This window comes from Caretta caretta, chromosome 9 (genome assembly GCF_965140235.1).
Source record: "Caretta caretta isolate rCarCar2 chromosome 9, rCarCar1.hap1, whole genome shotgun sequence".
Classification (NCBI taxonomy): domain Eukaryota; kingdom Metazoa; phylum Chordata; order Testudines; family Cheloniidae; genus Caretta; species Caretta caretta.
This window is the reverse complement of record NC_134214.1, coordinates 74,999,815-75,018,286: the sequence shown is the minus strand read 5'-3', so window position 1 is coordinate 75,018,286 and position 18,472 is coordinate 74,999,815. Positions and strand designations below refer to the sequence as shown.

General features: G+C 40.9%; 1 long non-coding RNA gene across 2 annotated transcripts in view; it reads left to right on the top strand.

Moving 5' to 3' along the window:
- The window catches only part of LOC125643212 (uncharacterized), a 42,037-nt gene that overhangs the window by 21,027 nt on the left and 2,538 nt on the right, over nucleotides 1-18,472 (top strand). For both annotated transcript variants that reach the window (XR_012669982.1, XR_007358629.2), the window contains exon 3: nucleotides 13,489-13,551. This is a non-coding gene — a long non-coding RNA (uncharacterized LOC125643212). The remainder of the gene's footprint in view (nucleotides 1-13,488; nucleotides 13,552-18,472) is intronic.

Below are 18,472 nucleotides of genomic sequence, written 5' to 3'. Positions count from 1 at the left end.
TTCTGTGCCCACATTGATGGGGGGGCATGCCCCTGCTTGCTCCCCACTGTGCACACCTCTGATTGGAGTAACTTAAAATACTGGCTTCCAGTGTGAAGGAACTGACGGGGATCAAAGTGTCTCCACCCATTTATAGTCTCAGCTGGTGGCATGAGTGTGCAGAGGGCACGTGTGTCGCCCAACAGGTACCTGTATGGGAAAAAGTTCTCCATCTCTGGAGCATGGACACCTAAAGTCAAACAGTCACATGCAACACATCTCAAAGAATAATAGGTACTGAACAGCTATTTAGCCCTTTATTAGATATGAAGGGTTCATTACTAAATGCCCTTTCAGAATATTAAGCAGGAAAATGTTCTTGGTGCTTAAGAATTGCTCTCAGTAGGAGAAAAGTTTATCATGATGAAAAAAACAAGTTCTTATGTGATCTCTCTTTTAAAAGACAAAGATATGTAAACCCTTAACAACTACTATTTTTATAAGAAGCTCTGGAACATTAAACAAAAATATACACATACCTACAGGTAAAACAGAAAGACAGACAGCTGAAAAAGTGAGATCAAATCATACTTGCCACAGAAACAATTTTTAAAAAACCTAAATTAGCTTCTTTCAAGAGAGTGTTTTAATTGATGCACTTGTCTTTTTTCAGATAATTATTAGAGTACTTACTTTAGACTGGGAGAACTCCCACTCCTTGAGAAACAGAAGGCAACTTATCTCTCCCATCCAATATTATTACATAGCTTTCATGTATCACCATAACTTGAATCAATTACTATTTCTTCTTCACTATCAAGATTACTTTCAGACCACCTTGACTTCTCTTCTGTCCAAATTTGGCCACACCTTGATTCATCAGTTCTTTATCTGGAATACACATCAAGTTTCTTCCTTAAATCAGCTTTCTTCTCAGTGAGATCATCAGTTTATGGTCATTCAATCCTTTCTTCAAGTTCTGACTTCTTAATTGCTAGTAGTGCCAAGAATCTTCCTTAGGGCCACAATTCAGTAAAGTATCCCTAATCAGGAAAGCATTTAGGCACATGCTTAACTTTATGCATGTGCTTATGTCCTACTAGAGCCAATAAAACTTAAGCATATGCTTAAAGTTAAGGGCATGCTTAAGTGCTTTCTTGAATCAGGACCTAAGGGCATGATCCTGTTTCCACTGAAATCAATGGCAAAACTCCTCATAGCATTCGTGGGGTAGGATCATGATGTAAGTCATTGCTATCAAGAATGTAATTAAATCTCATGTGTTTGACATTTTTTGTTTGGAAGGTTTCTATTTCAGAACAAGTGTCTTGCTAAAATATCTCTCTTCATCTTAGTCATGACTGATAACAGATTAATCATCCCAGCTTCTTTTCACTTTTTTCTGAATATGAATTTTTACACATCAAACATACAGGACTTGAGTATGGCTGTCCATCATAGCCGATGATGTCACAGCATCTCTTGTGGCTGTATAGTCTGATCTGCGAGGATCCAGATCACAAACAGATGTCTCATAGTAACGTGTAGGCTCCCACTAAAGACTTGGCATGATGCTTGACCCTTTTTTTTAAAATCAGTCTTTTGCGTCTGTCTCTCCCAAAGTGTTTACAACCTTTATCGAGAGCTGCTCTCCATTGAGGTCTGTCCTTGGCTGTGTCTCTGAAGTTATCAATATTTATGCCACATGAGTTGAAATTCTGCTCAAGGGTGTCTTTGAAGTATTTACATTGACCACCCTTCCTGCATTTTTCAAATTTCAGCTCACCATAGAAGACTTTTCTTGGGAATCTGTCATCACCCATTCTGATAACATGACCCGTCCATCTAAGCTGAGCTTTGATAATCATTGCCTTGATGCTGGTTGTTTTTGCTTTTTCAGGGATGTTAGTGTTTAACATTTTGTCTTCCCATTGGACCTTCAGAATAGAGTGAAGATAGCTCAGGTGAAATTTTTCAAGTTGATTAATGTGTCTGCAATAAACTTTCCATGTTTCAGACCCATATAAAAAGGATGTTATCACTGCTGCATTGTATATCATCAGTTTTGTTGACAGTTTAATAGTATGCTGGTTAAGTATCCTATGGTGAAGTCTTCCAAAAGTCTGGCTTGCCTTTCATATTCTGTTTGATATTTCTCGATCTAGGGAACCATCACTTGAGTACTGTCAAGTTATATAAAGTGATTGACATTCTTTAATTTTATACTACTGATGGTGATGTTTTATTCAGTGGCAGTGATTAATGGGGCTGGTTGGAAGAGGACTTCTCTTTTTTCCAGGCTGAAAGTAAGACCAAACTGTTTAGTTGCCTCTGGGAACCTCTCAAGGCTAAGCTGTAGGTCACTTTCACTATAACTGAGAGAAGGACAATTATCCACAAAAAGGGCTTCACGTATGAGTTCCTCAAGGAGTTTTGTCTTTGCAGAAAACCTTCAGAGTCTGAAGAGTTTTTCATCAGTTCTGCAAAGAAGAGACCAAAGTGAAAATGAAATGAAAAATTACTCTGATGCAATCTTCTCTTGATGCTGATCATCTATGGTGGCCTTTAACCGTAGTCTCATCTCAAGCTCTTTCCACCTATGGAATGCTCTCTGGTGATTTGCTGCCTTCTCATGGCATGCCAGATTTCTAGCCAGATTTTTCCAGACCTTTGTTCCTGTAGAACCCAATGTGGCTGGAACATTAGACTGGAAGACTCTCTCTCCCTGCAGCTCCTGCTGCTTTCTGTTATTCCCTCTCACCTTTTCTCCTGCCTGCCTGTTATGTCTCTTGTGCCCTCCTTCCTCCAGCACAGCACTCCACCATCTCTGTGCAACTAGAGCAGAGAGAATACATATGCACCAGCCGCAGACACAATTTTCCACACTCTGGGTCCTAGTGGCGCCCCCCCCACAGTCTGGTACCTGAGGTGGCCGCCTCAGTTCGCCTCATGGTAAGGCCAGCCCTGCACACATGTATTAACTGGAGAACAGATCCACTAAATACCTAACACGTCATACAATTGCTTGTTACTTCATTCTGTTTCACTTAGCCTACTGTTCTTCAAGAGCTAACTGTTCAGTCTTGTAAAAGCTGTCTGATAGTGGAATACCATCAGCAAAGTCAGAACCGTTTATCTCAGTCACACTGTGCTTCTTCAGGACAAATCTAAAGCCACAATTACAATTGTAATTTATTTTTAAACAGAGTCTTCCATACAGAGAAGCACCAGAAAATGCTTCACAGTTCATTTCATTATCTTGTTTCCTCTAGCACTTTAATAAAAGATTGTAATCACAGGGCAGCCGAATGCTAAGATGCAAAAGGATGTACTTGTGGATATTCCTACGTCTTTACAACATTTTCTCATTTGCCATAAACCACATTTGTGAGATCCACATATTATGAAGCTTTTTAAAACCAGCAGACTTTAACAATGAAAGAGCTGCCTCCCTTTTTAATGATGACCCTCAAAGCTTTGGTTAATAAAACCCCACATTAAATGCCAGGCATTTCCTGCTGTCTCCACCCTGTAGGTCTGCCTAACCTAATAGATGCTCATATTCAGTGAAATCCACTTGAGAGCCTGACCCACGGGTATGTTCGCTCTCCTCTAGCTGACAGGTGCATTCCTAAATCCTGCAAAGGACAGACAGTGATCTCAGAAATGTGTCTTTATTTCCTGAAGTATTGGAAGAAGCAGAGACACTATACCAGGATACCTGCATATCTCTCTCTAATCTCTCTCTCTCTCTGTTACTGACTGTCTGACGTTATGAATTGATATTTTAATCATTCAGAGAACCTTAACTTGGCCACTCTTGCAATTTTTTTGGAAAAAGGGAGAGAGTAGTTATCAAAGACATTTAAGACCTCCAACAGCAAAAGAGAATACATTTCTTCCCACAGCAAAACAAACAGAAGGTTAAAAATTAAGCCCCAAACCTGCAAAAAAATACGAACATGCTTAACTGTATCCATGCAACTCATCCCACTGAAATCAATAGGATTACAAGTGTGCGTAGATCTTTGCAGATTCAGGGCATTAACAAATCATATGAAGCAGGACATTCTATGATGAGTTATCTGGCCCAATCCTCCATCCATGCATACACCGAAGAGATAGTTTAGCTTTGGGAATAATTCTCTAGCATGGAAATACAGTGTGTATTCTTGTACGGGGTTAAAAAGCTCTACTGAATTACTAATTGTATAAAATTGCCACCTCACTATTGTCTCTATTCCTCTTCATAGCCAGGTGTCACATAAAGGTAACAAAATACTACCAATCAACAACTTTTTGAGGCAGAATGCTTACTGAATCATTAAGCTGAGCAATTTTTTTCCAGTTCCTGTGGATCTGCATGGACTCATTCCACAGAAACACAAAGCCTTCAACTAAATCCTATAAATCCTCCGCATCCTTAGATCACAGGACGCTGCAAAGCAATTGTCAAAAAACAACCTCCCGCACATTTTCAACTAGCCCATATGTGTATTACTCAGCAGCAAGGCACTAATATTGACTGAACCAGGTCATTGAAAGTCACACCAGTATTTCCACTAGCAACATGGTGCATGACAAACACTGTAATCTAAATTGATGGTGCAATCTAGTCGCGGGATTCTGAGGTCAGAATGAAACACAAAGGAATCAGGCCAAGAGCATGAAGCAACTCTTTCCTAATGCAGAGGGTCCGTGTCCATTACGGCTGTTTTCGAGTTAAGTTTCTCACTACACCTGGTGACTCTTGTGTGTCACGTCAAGATTATTACTCAGAAAGGACTTGCCTACATTGTAACCTCTTTCTGCAACCTGGCTCCTGCCTGCATCACAGCCTGACAGGCAGCAGCCTGAAAAATAAAATATTCAACAGCTTTCAGATACATAAATATGTACTACAGCTACAAAATACATGTTTATGAACATATCGTGGTCTTCTAAAAATGACTATTACTGTAATTTTGTATGAAGATATCAGTCCAGAGCATCAGCTGGTATACATTGGCACAGTTCCATTTACTTCAGTGGAGCTGCACTGATTTACACCATTTGAGGATGTGGCCCATTCCGTTTAAGATTCCACATCTAACTTTAGAAACTACTGACAGAGATTTCCAGCACTTAATTCTAAGGTGGTTACTCAATCCATTCTCAGGCACAACTCCCAGTAAAGTCAGCGGGAACAAGCTTGAGCAGGGACATAGTAAAAATTGAGTAAGGAGCTCAGAACCTAGCCCCTAGTGAATAATGAGTCACAAATACATACACCTACACAGTCTTCGTTTTAATGATCACGCTCTCCGGCCCTATCCTCACACTTGATTTTTCTTTGATAAATATGAGAAAGTCTAAGGTTAAAGTGAAGAGGTTACTATCTTTTGGGCTAGTGTCTATTGATTCTACAGTTTCTACATTCCAAATTGTGATAAGCAAAATGTGGGCTAATTACATGGAAAGGTCTGTTTATTCCTTCTGAGAATGTATACAGTACAGTACCTGGTTTAAAAGAATCTTTCTTCTTTATCCTTATTTAATGTTTGTATTTAAATGAGCAGTTGCCCAAACCTTGCCATGAGCCTCTAGGGTTTTCTAAGTATGTTTTGCAGCAGTATTCTTAGCATTCAGGTGGGAGGGGGAGGGAAGGAGGGAAATGATCTATTGCTGCAGTAGAAATGAAAATGGTAATGCACACATGAGTAATGCTTTGGTGCTCTGAGCTGTATGCTAGCTGAAGCTTAGTTGAATCACTTACTGATGCATGTACTGATTTAAGTCCAAACATCGCCTTTTAAAATTAATAACGCAGTCAGTATTCCCATGGAATATTTCGGCCATGAAGGTGAATGTTATCATTATCTTACTTGTAGAAAGACATCATTAGTTTGAGTTCCTTTCAAACTCCTTCTTTATAAGTATTCAATAGTTAAATGTCTATTTGACAAATATCTTACTAGCCACAAACAAATTAGCTGGCAAAATCCATCATTCTCAAAGATGCAAATACATAACTAACCTGTAATCCAACATTATCTGGGTCTTGGCTAAAGAACTAAATTCAATCTATTCTCATTTCAAAGAAGGGTAGAGCAAAGTGCACTAACAAACTGTAAATGCATATCAACGGGGTCCACATGGACAGTTAGTTCGTGAGAGCCTAGTGCAGGATAGAGTCACACTCCAGTTTGTTAAAAGAAAAGGAGTACTTGTGGCACCTTAGAGACTAACCCTATACTGGAAACCTACTGACCGCTATTCCTACCTCATGCCTCCAGCTTTCACCCTGACCACACCACACGATCCATCATCTACAGCCAAGCTCTGTGATACAATCGCATTTGCTCCAACCCCTCAGACAGAGACAAACACCTACAAGATCTCTATCAAGCATTCTTACAACTACAATACCCACCTGCAGAAGTGAAGAAACAGATTGATAGAGCCGGAAGAGTTCCCAGAAGTCACCTACTACAGGACAGGCCTAACAAAAAAAATAACAGAACGCCACTAGCCGTCACCTTCAGCCCCCAACTAAAACCCCTCCAACGCATTATTAAGGATCTACAACCTATCCTGAAGGATGACCCAACACTCTCACAAATCTTGGGAGACAGGCCAGTCCTTGCCTACAGACAGCCCCCAACCTGAAGCAAATACTCACCAGCAACCACATACCACACAACAGAACCACTAACCCAGGAACCTATCCTTGCAACAAAGCCCGTTGCCAACTGTGCCCACATATCTATTCAGGGGACACCATCACAGGGCCTAATAACATCAGCCACACTGTCAGAGGCTCATTCACCTGCACATCCACCAATGTGATATATGCCATCATGTGCCAGCAATGCCCCTCTGCCATGTACATTGGTCAGACTGGACAGTCTCTACGTAAAAGAATAAATGGATACAAATCAGATGTCAAGAATTATAACATTCATAAACCAGTCGGAGAACACTTCAATCTCTCTGGTCACGCGATTACAGACATGAAAGTTGCGATATTACAACAAAAAAACTTCAAATCCAGACTCCAGCGAGAAACTGTTGAATTGGAATTAATTTGCAAATTGGATACAATTAACTTAGGCTTGAATAGAGACTGGGAGTGGCTAAGTCATTATGCAAGGTAACCTATTTCCCCTTGCTTTTTCCTACGCCCCCCTCCTTAGACGTTCTTGTTAAACCCTGGATTTGTGCTGGAAATGGCCCAACTTGATTATCATACACATTGTAAGGAGAGTGATCACTTTAGATAAGCTATTACCAGCAGGAGAGTGGGGTGGGGCGAGGTATTTTTTCATGCTTTGTGTGTATAAAAAGATCTTCTACACTTTCCACAGTATGCATCCGATGAAGTGAGCTGTATCTCACGAAAGCTTATGCTCAAATAAATTGGTTAGTCTCTAAGGTGCCACAAGTACTCCTTTTCTTTTTGCAAATACAGACTAACATGGCTGTTACTCTGAAACTCCAGTTTGTTGTGAACTAAATGTTTGTGTGGACAAGCCCTCCGAGTTTCCTTTCAACCAAAGCATTTTTGAGACTGTCGCATTGAATTTCCTCCTGTAATTTTTATCTGGAGTATTTTGCTTTTAATACTAGTTATTATTTGTGCTTAGACTTTATTTATGTGATTTTTTTATATAATATGCTACGTGCACTAAATCCTTTCTTTCATGCTTTATGAGACACGGAAGAGGAGAACAGATGTGCAGCTCCAGGGTTAGTAATACTGAACCATATCTTCCCCTACAAGACAACCTTGCAGATTACTGGGATGACCTTAGGCATCACTGATCTTCCCCATGCTGGGTGTTTTCTCGGCACATCTCCAGGCCCCCCGTCTCCCCTCATCCTGCTGCTGTGGCTTGATTAATGATGCAACTGAATGCCACCTTCCTTCTGCCATTCAGAAAAGCTGGAGAGGGGAAATCCAAGGTGTTGTCTTGCGCTGTCTGTAAGAGCCATACTGAGAATTCAGGGGTGAGGGGGAGCAATCTCATTCCTTCCACCATCACAAAAACCAAGGTAGCATTGGAAACACACACACACACACACACAACTTTGCAGCACTTCCTACTCCCTCTGTGGGAAGTGTTCTCATATGGGAAGTCCTCCCCTCATTGATAAAATGCAGCCACCTCTAAGTGAAACATGGCAGCTATTTAGCAACACACAGCAACAGCAACAGCGAACACCACTTCAGGCCAGGGATTGACAAGGAGTTGGACTAAAGCTGGAATTTGGTCACGATACTGGTACTCTTGTGAAAGATTTTAAGGGCTCGTTAATGACCACAAGTAGTCAGGACTTTGATACAATATAGTAACTTCTAACACCACATTCAGATACTGATTCAGCACTGACTCAGAGGGGAAAGTGCCACCCCCAAATCACCAGCACCTCATTTGGATTACATGCAGTGCATATGCACACCCTTTTCTTTCTGTGGATACCCTTTGAATGCACAAAGAAACCTATGAGTGTATAGCTACATTATATAAATCAGACATTTATACATATAATGTGCTGTCAGACTTTTGATTTTTAACTGTTTGACTGATGTGGTAGCTGGGAAATCAGATGTATTCTTATAGCTTCCGGATGCACAAATCAATTACACACCAATTCAACTGCTTCACTGTGGAAGAAGCATACAGTCAATGACGTCAGCAATCTCTTGCTGTCATGGAAGCCAGCATTGTCACCAAGCACTTCTTTTCTCCCATGCTAAAGTAATCTAAGGAAAGCTACACCAAGAAGCCTTGGGGCTTTGACTAAGCAGCTAAAGTTAATGATTTTGATTTCAGATATTTTAGTGGATTGTTGTTTAAGCTGAAACCTCTATGAGACTTAAAGGGAGACCACGTGTTTAATTCAAACACTATAGCCAGAGCTGATTGAACTCTTCATTATGAATAATAATTGCATAAATTTTTCCCCTTTCAGTTAGCAAATTGTCTGTGGACCAATTCTTATTTTCTAATAACCCCATTCACTTTTTCGAAGTACTTATAGGTAAGTCTGCGTAAAGTTGTGACCCATCCTCTGCAAATTAAGTCACATGTTTCCGCTCCCTGAAAGGGGGTTAATCCTGCAAGGGGCTGAGTGTGCTCACCACTCACTGAGCTCAGCAAAAGTTGCGGGTGCACCGCAGCTCACAAAAGTACTCAGGATCCTGCAGGAACAAACCCCAGATGAATGACATTTTTTAAACAAGAGCCTAAAAAATAGGGGAGGGGGAAATCACATTTCAGGGTGAATTGTTGGACAAATAATAATTTATATTACAGTTTGTGAAACTTTTCTAAATACCCAGTGATTTGTCCAATTCTCTATAAATACAGCATATGACCCCATGACTCATAGCAAACCAAGCTATTCACAACAATACTCTCAGATTTACTATTCAACCTGCTATGTGCATACAGCAGTGTGTTGAATTGTTAAAACTGGGCCAAAGGTGGGATTACAGAGCTAAGAGAGTGTGGATTGCTAAAAGAAGAGATTGTTGAACTAAATATTTGGAAGAATTAAGGCTATTGGGAGAGAACTGTAGGCAGAGGGAGATAAAATAATTTAATACTGAATATTTGGCAGACTCCTTAAAACATGTTTATAATGCAGATGGGAACGTGGGTCTGATCCATTCACTGAGCAAGCCACTTGCTTCCTATTATAGCAAATAAGGCACATTGTCAAAGGGCTTTTGCTTATGATGACTTGGTCAATATTACACAGTGAAAGAGACCTCATAGCAAACCTAAGTGTATGAAAATTGTTAATGAACTTGGTTAGAAGGGGAATAGTTTATAAATTATTCTATAATATGCTGCTTTGGAGGTTTTGTGTTTGTTTTTCTCCTCTGTTCTGATTTCTATGGGATTCTTTGCCCTTCTCCTCCTGATATGGATTTTGATCTCTTCCTCCTTCTGTGTTTTCTGATTTTGTATTTCCTTTTCTTCATTTTGTACCTAATCGGCATTTTATTATTAATCATGTTTATTACAGTAGTGTCTAAGGGTCAACCAAGAATTGTGCTAGGCACTGCATGGACACATAGCAGTAGACAGTCTCTATCTTCCATCCTTCAATCTACATCCCCTTTCCACCTAGTCTTTGCCCTCACTTGCCCTCTCCTTTATCTATTCATCCACATTCTTTCACCAGTTACTTGTTCCCCTCGCCCCATCATCGTCCTGGGAAATAGCCCACTGTCTGCCTTTGAATTCTGAAAGGTAAGATGCCTTCTATACCCATGGACATGTGGAGAAAAGCATTCCCAATTGCCAATCGTGGGAGACTCAGACGCTGTAGTAGATATGACTGTGAACTAACAGGACCAAGTGAACCCCAGTCTTGATGCAGTTTGCAAAAAGGGAAAAGGCTACATTAAAAAAAAATCTTGGTGTTCTGAACCATCTGGCCACCCTACTCAAGCAGGCTGGAAAGAAGGGAGCAGCCCATTGGAGAGTCAGCTTTGCAACTCTATGATGGGGCAGAGACAAGCCACCTACCCTCAACTAGGTGCAGTTTGTGTCCATTGTGCTAGCACAGTTGACTCAAGCCGTAGGTCTCTAAATAGGGATATTTCAGTCATTGGGGACAACTCAAGCTCAGGGTAGGACATAAGAATAAATATAAACCTTGCGGATTGAGAATTAAGAGGCTCATTTGGGGGAACCATACTCACTGATGCAGGCCCCAGAGAAACCCTTGAGCACAGTTCTGTGGGACCATGAGCACTACTAGCCACACAGGAGATGCAGAAGGGCCTACTGAGACCGCCAGACAGCACCAGGAAAACAGAAACCGCATCAAGCTCAGGCCTGATTTTGTTTGCCCTCTAAGAAAGAGATGGGTATGAAGAGACACCTGTGGTCCTAGAGTTGAGGAACCCCAAGAAGTCAGGTTCCCCTTGTACCTCTCTGTTGAACAATCACCCAGTAGAACTTCCTAGGGACTATATCTTCCATATTTTTTTCCAGTAAAGTGTAATATATCAAGTCTATGGGATGAACAGCCTTTCTTCCTGCAAGCCCTAGTAAAGATCATCTTTATTAGTAGACATGTGAGTGTGACTATTAGGAACCCTCCTAAAACAGGACCCTATTAGGGCTAGCATTTGAAGTGCCTTCAGCACTTACCTCAGAGCCTCTTGTACACCTGGCATGATACCAAGTATCTAAAAGGATTTGGTGTGCTACAACACTTACAGCACTTTACGGGGGTTGATTTCAGCTTCTTGTCTCCTATACCAATGGAGTCAGCTCTCTTGTTTGCTGCTACAGCTCTGCAGCGAAAGCAGAAATCAGTGCCAGGGATTCAGTGGCAGATGCAGGAGCAGTATTTTCTTTCTAAAAACACAATTTTATAATGTTTTTGATAAATACAGGAAGGATTTTGGAAAAACATACTAAAGTTCTTGAAGCTGGAAGAGGCTAGGAATTTTGAACAACAAAAATTAAGCAGTGGTCCCTTAGGAGTTATTTTCTGTTCTTCTTCCAAGCTGGTAATAAGGAGAGTGGAATGGGGGGTTGAATAACCATTGTCTCCATGGACTACAGCAAGTGAGTCTGGATGTGTGCATGTGTGGTGATTAGATGTTGGATTTGATTGCTAGCATGGTGAAGGAGAGCCATTTTTTCAAGAACTTTAATGTGAACAAGACTGTCATGAGAGAGATTGTTCTTCAGCTACTTGTGGTGATCAGAAATTACAACTGAAAATAGCCAGGAAAAGCTTTAAAGGTAATACGTTCAACCAAATCAATCAAATCTCTGTTTCGCATAAAGAATCTATTGGACAACTCTTTATTTGAGTTTCTTTTATAGTTTAACACCTTCTAAATGAGGATGAACGCCAATGACAGGTTGGAAGGAATGTGGTTCAAATATAAACAAAAGTGAGAAGCTGATTCTATGTGTAGTACAATTATCATCATCTTTGTTTATGTCTAACTTGTTATTTGTGAAGCATCTTTCCTCAGACATGTCAAATGCTTTCGCTGAGGTCTAAGTTCAAATCAAGTGTGAGTAAAGAACTAACCTGCTTTGAGTTATCTGAGCACAAAAAGGCAACGTATTTTTTTAAAAGGGACTCTTCTTCCAAGTTTGCACAAATCAAAAATAGGTCAACTGACTTTGCTAAAACTTTATTTAAAAAAAAATTATGTTGTGGCTGAGGGAAAGCAAGAGAAAAAAATCAATAAGAATAGTAATAGTCAATGTCTTATATTTATATAGAATCATTCATTCTGCAGGATCCCAAATTTTAACAGCACACAATGCAACACTATACAACAATTTAGGGACCTGATTCAGGAAAGCACTTAAGCATGTGCTTAACTCAATTGAGTTCAATAGGCCTTAAGCACATGTTTAAAGTTAAGTAGTACATATTTCAGTGAATTTCTGAATCAGGTTCTAGAACAGGAAGTGAAGAGTACCTTATCCAGTTTAAAATGTAGCATTTTACCCACACTAGAATGTGGACTGGACACCAAGGATACGCTCCTAGAGCCCAATCTGCATGTGCCATACACAGTTAAGCTGCAACAGGAAGTTTAAGGTTGCCATGTATCCTGCAGGACAGGACTTGGTGACTCTCAGGATGTTTCTTGCACTGGAGCTGGAAGATGTAATTTCTGGCTCAAGTAGACAAAGTCCTGCTAGCTCTGATCAGGCTAGTGCTTTAATCAGGCTAGCTCTGATCAGGCAGTGCATCTGGACAGCATGAGTGACAGGAGGGGCTAGCTGCCTGCATGCATACCTAGGGTTTCAGACAGGACAGTATTTGGAATGGCTAGCCCCTCCCACTGCTTGTACCGCCACAGCCACACTTCTATTTTTAGCGTGCTAGCTCGATCAAAGCTGGCACAGGTATGTCTACCCAAGCTGCAACCAGTTCCAGTGTAGACATACCATCAGACTCACACCACCAAATGCTGGACCAATTGTAGAGTCTGAGGCCAAGAACACAGCCAGGCTAGGTTACAGCAGCATCAGTACCTCACTCATCACTGAAATACTGTAATACATGAAAAAGCCTTATTCACATGATCACTCCTTCCTCACATGAGGAGTCAGACTGAAATCTACTATTACTCATATGAGTAAGAGTTTGTAGGATTGTGTCATAAAAGAGCTATGGAATACTGCTAAATTAACAGCAGTGTATGGGGAACAGAATTGGAATGGAAATTTAGTTTATTTGGCTGATTTTAGGTTCTTATTGTTTCTGGATGGGGCAGGTAACCTTCCGAAAGACCTCCACTAGTACAAAATCTACTGACATTTTAGCCCAAGAAGAAACACCTTGAGACAGTTCTGAGGGAATTAAAATAGGGATCTATGCTCCGCTCCTGAAAAGATTTAAGCACCTGTGTTTTCTGACTGACATGAGTGGTCTCACTGATTTGAAACTTGTTTGCATGATTTCAGGAATGACATCAATGGGACTACTCACATGAGTAAAATTATGGATGTACTTTAATCTTTGCAGGATTGGAATCATGGAATGGAATACTCATACTTACTCTTGCAGAGGACAAAAGGAATTGGAAAGGTACTCGTACCTATTTTGGTACATTGCTAATTGCATTTTTAAGGGACAGGCATAATTTTTTTCTCCCTCTTTCTTTGGGCTCATTCAAACATGTTTACGCTTCTGCATGAATTAAAAAAAAACAAACTTTGCAATTCATCTTAAACAATTTGGACCAAAATCATCCTATTGATTTCAGTGCAGTCACTACACTGGAGATAAATGTAGTCCTTCACTTAAAAAATAAATCAACAAAATGCATTTTCACTTCTACCTAAATGGAAGAATGATACATGCTAGCTCACTGTTGTAGTTAGGATATTCCTTTTGACACAGTGGAGAAGAGAGTTACCAAAATACATAATCAATGCACCACATATGTTTTCCACTTTCATGGTATTTGGAAGAGAATACATCAAAGCTGCTCAGTTTTGCCTGGTCTTAAACCAGTTTTGTTCTGGAGTCTCAGCCCCTGTTTTTAGAGGACCTGCTCCTTTCTCAAGTTGACATGCACCTAGCTACACTACCTAGCTGTGTTGTGGGATGCCAAAGACAGGGCAATACTTCACATAATTTCCATGTCATTCACACAAGTTTTGGAACACAATGTGCAAATCAGGATTGTGTGACTCATTCCCTGATAGCGAGATAGTTCCCTTAGTCTTCACTTCAGCCAGCCAGGCCCAAGTTGTCAAATGTGAAACTTGTGCCGAATAGAGAAAGCCCTGTGGGTACAGCAAGTACAATCTTGCTTAATTCTTATCTTTAAAAAATAGACAAGAAATGATATGATCTCTCCTCCCCCTCAGCAGCCCAATTACACAATATTCTAAGTTATAAAAATGGGCTCTTGCCCAGGTCCATGTCTGAGGGATCCCCAGATTTCCTCTTCAGTGTGGTACCTTTGCTCCTTTGATGTCTCCTATCCTCCCAGTCACTGTCAGGGCTGAGTAGATCTAGAATTTGTTAGGATAGTTTGAGGTATTTAAAACTTATTAGTTGCTAGAGAGATGGAGGGGGAAAATACAGAAACAGACATGGTTAAAGAAAACAACAGAGGCAGAAACAGACGGTGATCCTGCTCATTGCATCACGTGTGCACTGTTGCATGCCATTGCTTTTTTTAGTGACACTAAGGCAAATGAGGAGTCAGCAGTGGAAGGAAGGTTGTTTAGTTTGTTTGATTCACATGGGCACAATAGAGGAAATCCAGCATTTCCAGTCAGAGAGGAAGGTCAGCTTGGAGAAGAGTGACCTACTATTTTGCAAGCTAGAGTTTATACACAGTTTTATTCAGCCCTGAAAACTCTGGCTCTCTTCAAAAACAGGCAGATTATATGAATGGCTTCAGCCCCAAATAATAACACTACATTTTTATTTTTATGGCCCTCCAAACCCAGAGGAAGGGTTGGTTCAAGGGAATTTCAGTGTCTGACCTTTCTTCACTCCTCTTGCCCCAGACAATGGCTGTGTGTGTTTTTGCAGAGAAATAAAGGAGTCGTTGATGGTGGTTTCCTACTAAAGAGGAGAAAAGAGGAACAGATGACAGAAGGACTGAAGCTGGTTGAAATTTTTCTGTCAAAACATTTTTTTCACTGAAAAACAGCCTTTTTTAAAAAAAATGAAAATGTTAGTTTGTCTCTAATATTTCCAGTTTTTCAATTAAAAAAATCAAAAATGGAAATACAGAAACCACCAAACCCAGAAAATGTTTTAACTTTCGTAAACCAAAACTGAAATGTTTATGGGTTTTGGTTGTTTCAGGTTTTTGAACCTTAGAAGTTTGAGGTTTTTTCCCATCAAAAATCAGATAGAATAAGAAGTTTCAGAAAAGGTTTCCCCCCCCCATTTCTTTTTTAAGTTTTCCACAGCAAAAACGTACCATTTTCTACCAGCTTTGTGCCCTCAGAGTTGCTGTGCCCTCACAGAGCCCTCAGAGCTCAAGGTACAGTGGATAAGCAGTAAAGAGTAAAGACACTGCTGTTTCAGCCTATCCCTCTTGGGATGGCGTCTGTGTGGGCGTGTCGTAGGCATGCTCTGGGAAAAGATTTGGCACTGTTCTACGAGCCAGTCCTGTCCAAAGTCACCTGAGCACCTTGTGACCACCTCTCCCTCAAAATATCTTACTAGGCAAGTGTTCCAATAATAAACCAGATCCAACATACATATTCACCAACAACCCACCACATTAGCAATAATAAATGAATCCTCACAAGCAAATACAAACTGACTAGGAAACCAAATGTTTTTCCCAGAAGGGTGTCACTGATGACCGTGTATATGGCTTTTCTTTAGGGAGCTGGCTATCTGCAGTGTGGACAAGAATGTCTTGACCACAGCTGCTGAGGCAGAAAAGCCATTTGTACAGTCACTTTTCAGAACCACACTTCAAGGTTGCCCAGAGAACCTTGATTTTTGAAAGCCTTGGTTTTTGAGTTCTTAAACTGTTAACTTTCACATTATATTAACATGGATTCATGTATTTAATTAGATTATAATTAGGGATAGATCTGAACCAAAACCTAAATGTGTGTGAGATGTGAGGACTTGGAACCAAGCTACAAAAATAAGATCTGGAGTCAGACTTCATCTATTATTTTAAACAGTGTAACATTCTTATTGTGGGGTTCAACGTTCATTGTAGCTCAGTAATCCATACCTACTGTGTTCAGCTTTCTAATAAAAAAAATTGGCCCAAATTTTCAGAAGTGGCTAATGACTTTGGGTGTTTCAGTTTCTGGGCGCTCAATAAGAAACACCCAAAATGATGAGTTACTTATAATGTAGGCTGTTTTTTCTGTCAGCTCTGTGCATTCAACCCATGTTCTGCAACTCTACTGGAATGGGTTCTTAGGCCATTTTATGCTTTCAGCGACACCTGTGCAAACCCACTGCCTTCAGGAGGTTTGTACAAGTGTAACAAGCTAGAACTTTGTTCAACAACATAGAACTAACTGGACTTTAGAATAACAGTTCTGCTGCTGATAATCAAGGACAATTAGAATTTCAATGGCAGTTACTTGAATCCTGGGGGATGGGAAGAATAGGGCCCTGTTCTCTTTCTCAGTTGTATTGGCTCAGCAGGAATAACAGGTGTGAAAATAGTAGATATCAGATTGGATTCTGATTAATATACATTGGGAGTGGGCTCTGCTGAGTATGAAGAGGCTATTTTTCCATAGCTCTTTTTCAGAGTAGAACTGCACTTACACTGTCTATTAATACGTGTATTTATTAGAATTACTATTACTGCAAAATATGTGTAACGTGGGTGAACTGAAGTTATTAGAAGAACCTTAACACTAGCAGCTCTTGACTTTTGAGCATTTTCAGCTATAAATTTAAGGTAACATTAGCTACAATTTTGAATTTGTTTCCTCATTTTGTGTGTTTTTTAAGAAAAAAGAGGAAGGTGACAGTTGATAAAAAGCCCAGTCTCGTGGATTTCCTGGTGCACTTCCACAGGTGAAAGTTCATAATCTTTGGGACTTTGCAGTGAATTCAGTATGGTGACCAGATGTCCCGATTTATAGGGACAGTCCCGATATTTGGGGCTTTGTCTTATAGGGGCCTATTACTCCCCACCCCCATCCCGATTTTTCATACTTGCTATCTGGTCACCCTAGAATCTAGTCTGTATTATCTTACATACACACCCCAACCACATTCCCCCTCTCCCTACACAAAGGTAGAAAAGTGGAGATTATTCCTCCTGTGCAGTAACTCTTCAAGTAATCCTTCAGGATGAGTGTCCCTGTGGGTGCTCCACTCCAGATGTTGGTGTGTCCCTGTGCCTTCACTCGGAGATTTTTACAGCAGTACTCACACAGGCTGCACACGATGGTGCCTCAATAACGCACGCACAGCCCGGGCTCCTCAGTTCCTTCTCTACAACGGAGACCACTCCAAACTCTGAAGTAGAGGAGAGGAGGGTGGGTAGTGGAGCACCCACAGGAACACTCATCTCGAACAACGTCAGGTGAGTAACCTCCTCTATGAGAGAGAGAGATGTCCCTGTGGGTGCTCAACTCCAAGAGACTGAAAAGCAGCATCTCTTGAGGAGGTAGGGACTTTGGATCTAGTAAGAAAGCTGTAGACAGCACAGCTTGGCCCATTTGAGGGTCCCTGAGTAAGAGCATAATGTTTAGCAAAGGTATGACCCGAAGCCCAGGTGGCAGCTTTGCACATATCTGTGAGGGGAATGTTACATAAGAATGCCACCAACATTGACACAGGTCTGGTGGAGTGTGCCCTAACAGAAGTTGAAGGATTCATATTATTTAGTTGGTAGCATAGGTGGATGCAGGCTGCTATCCAACTGGATAGTCTCTGGGTAGAGATCGATTTGCCTCGGGATCGTTCTGCAATGAAATGAAATGTTTAGGGGAAGCCCTAAATGGCTTAGTCCTGTCCAAATAAACACGCTGAGTGTTTACATTGCTGCTTCGAAATTGTTTGCATGCAGTTTAGGAAAGAAGGTTGGTAGATGGATAGGTTCATTGAGGTGGAAGGATGAATGCACCTTCAGGAGAAATTTGGAATGTGTTCAGAGTGTGACTTTGTCCTTAAAAAGCATAGTGTATGGTGGGTCAGCCATAAGCGCTCCAAGTTCTCCTATACATCTGGCAGATGTAATGGCAACTAAAAACATAGTTTTCATGGATAGATGTTGGAGGCAGCATGTTGCTAGCAGCTCAAATGGTTGGTGCATCATGTGAGGACCAAGTGCAAGTCTCAGGGTTGAGTGGGTGGTCCAGGTGTAGGGTCTGGAGGCCCTTGAGGAACCGCTTTGTGATGGGGTTGACAAAGATAGTAGTGTCTCGGTCTTATAGTGAAACACCGTAATTGCTTCTAGATGTACCTTTATGGAGCTAAAGGAGAGCCCAGATAGTCTAGTAGTAGTGAAAGAGGCTCAGAAGCAGGAATGGTTTGCCTGGCGGAG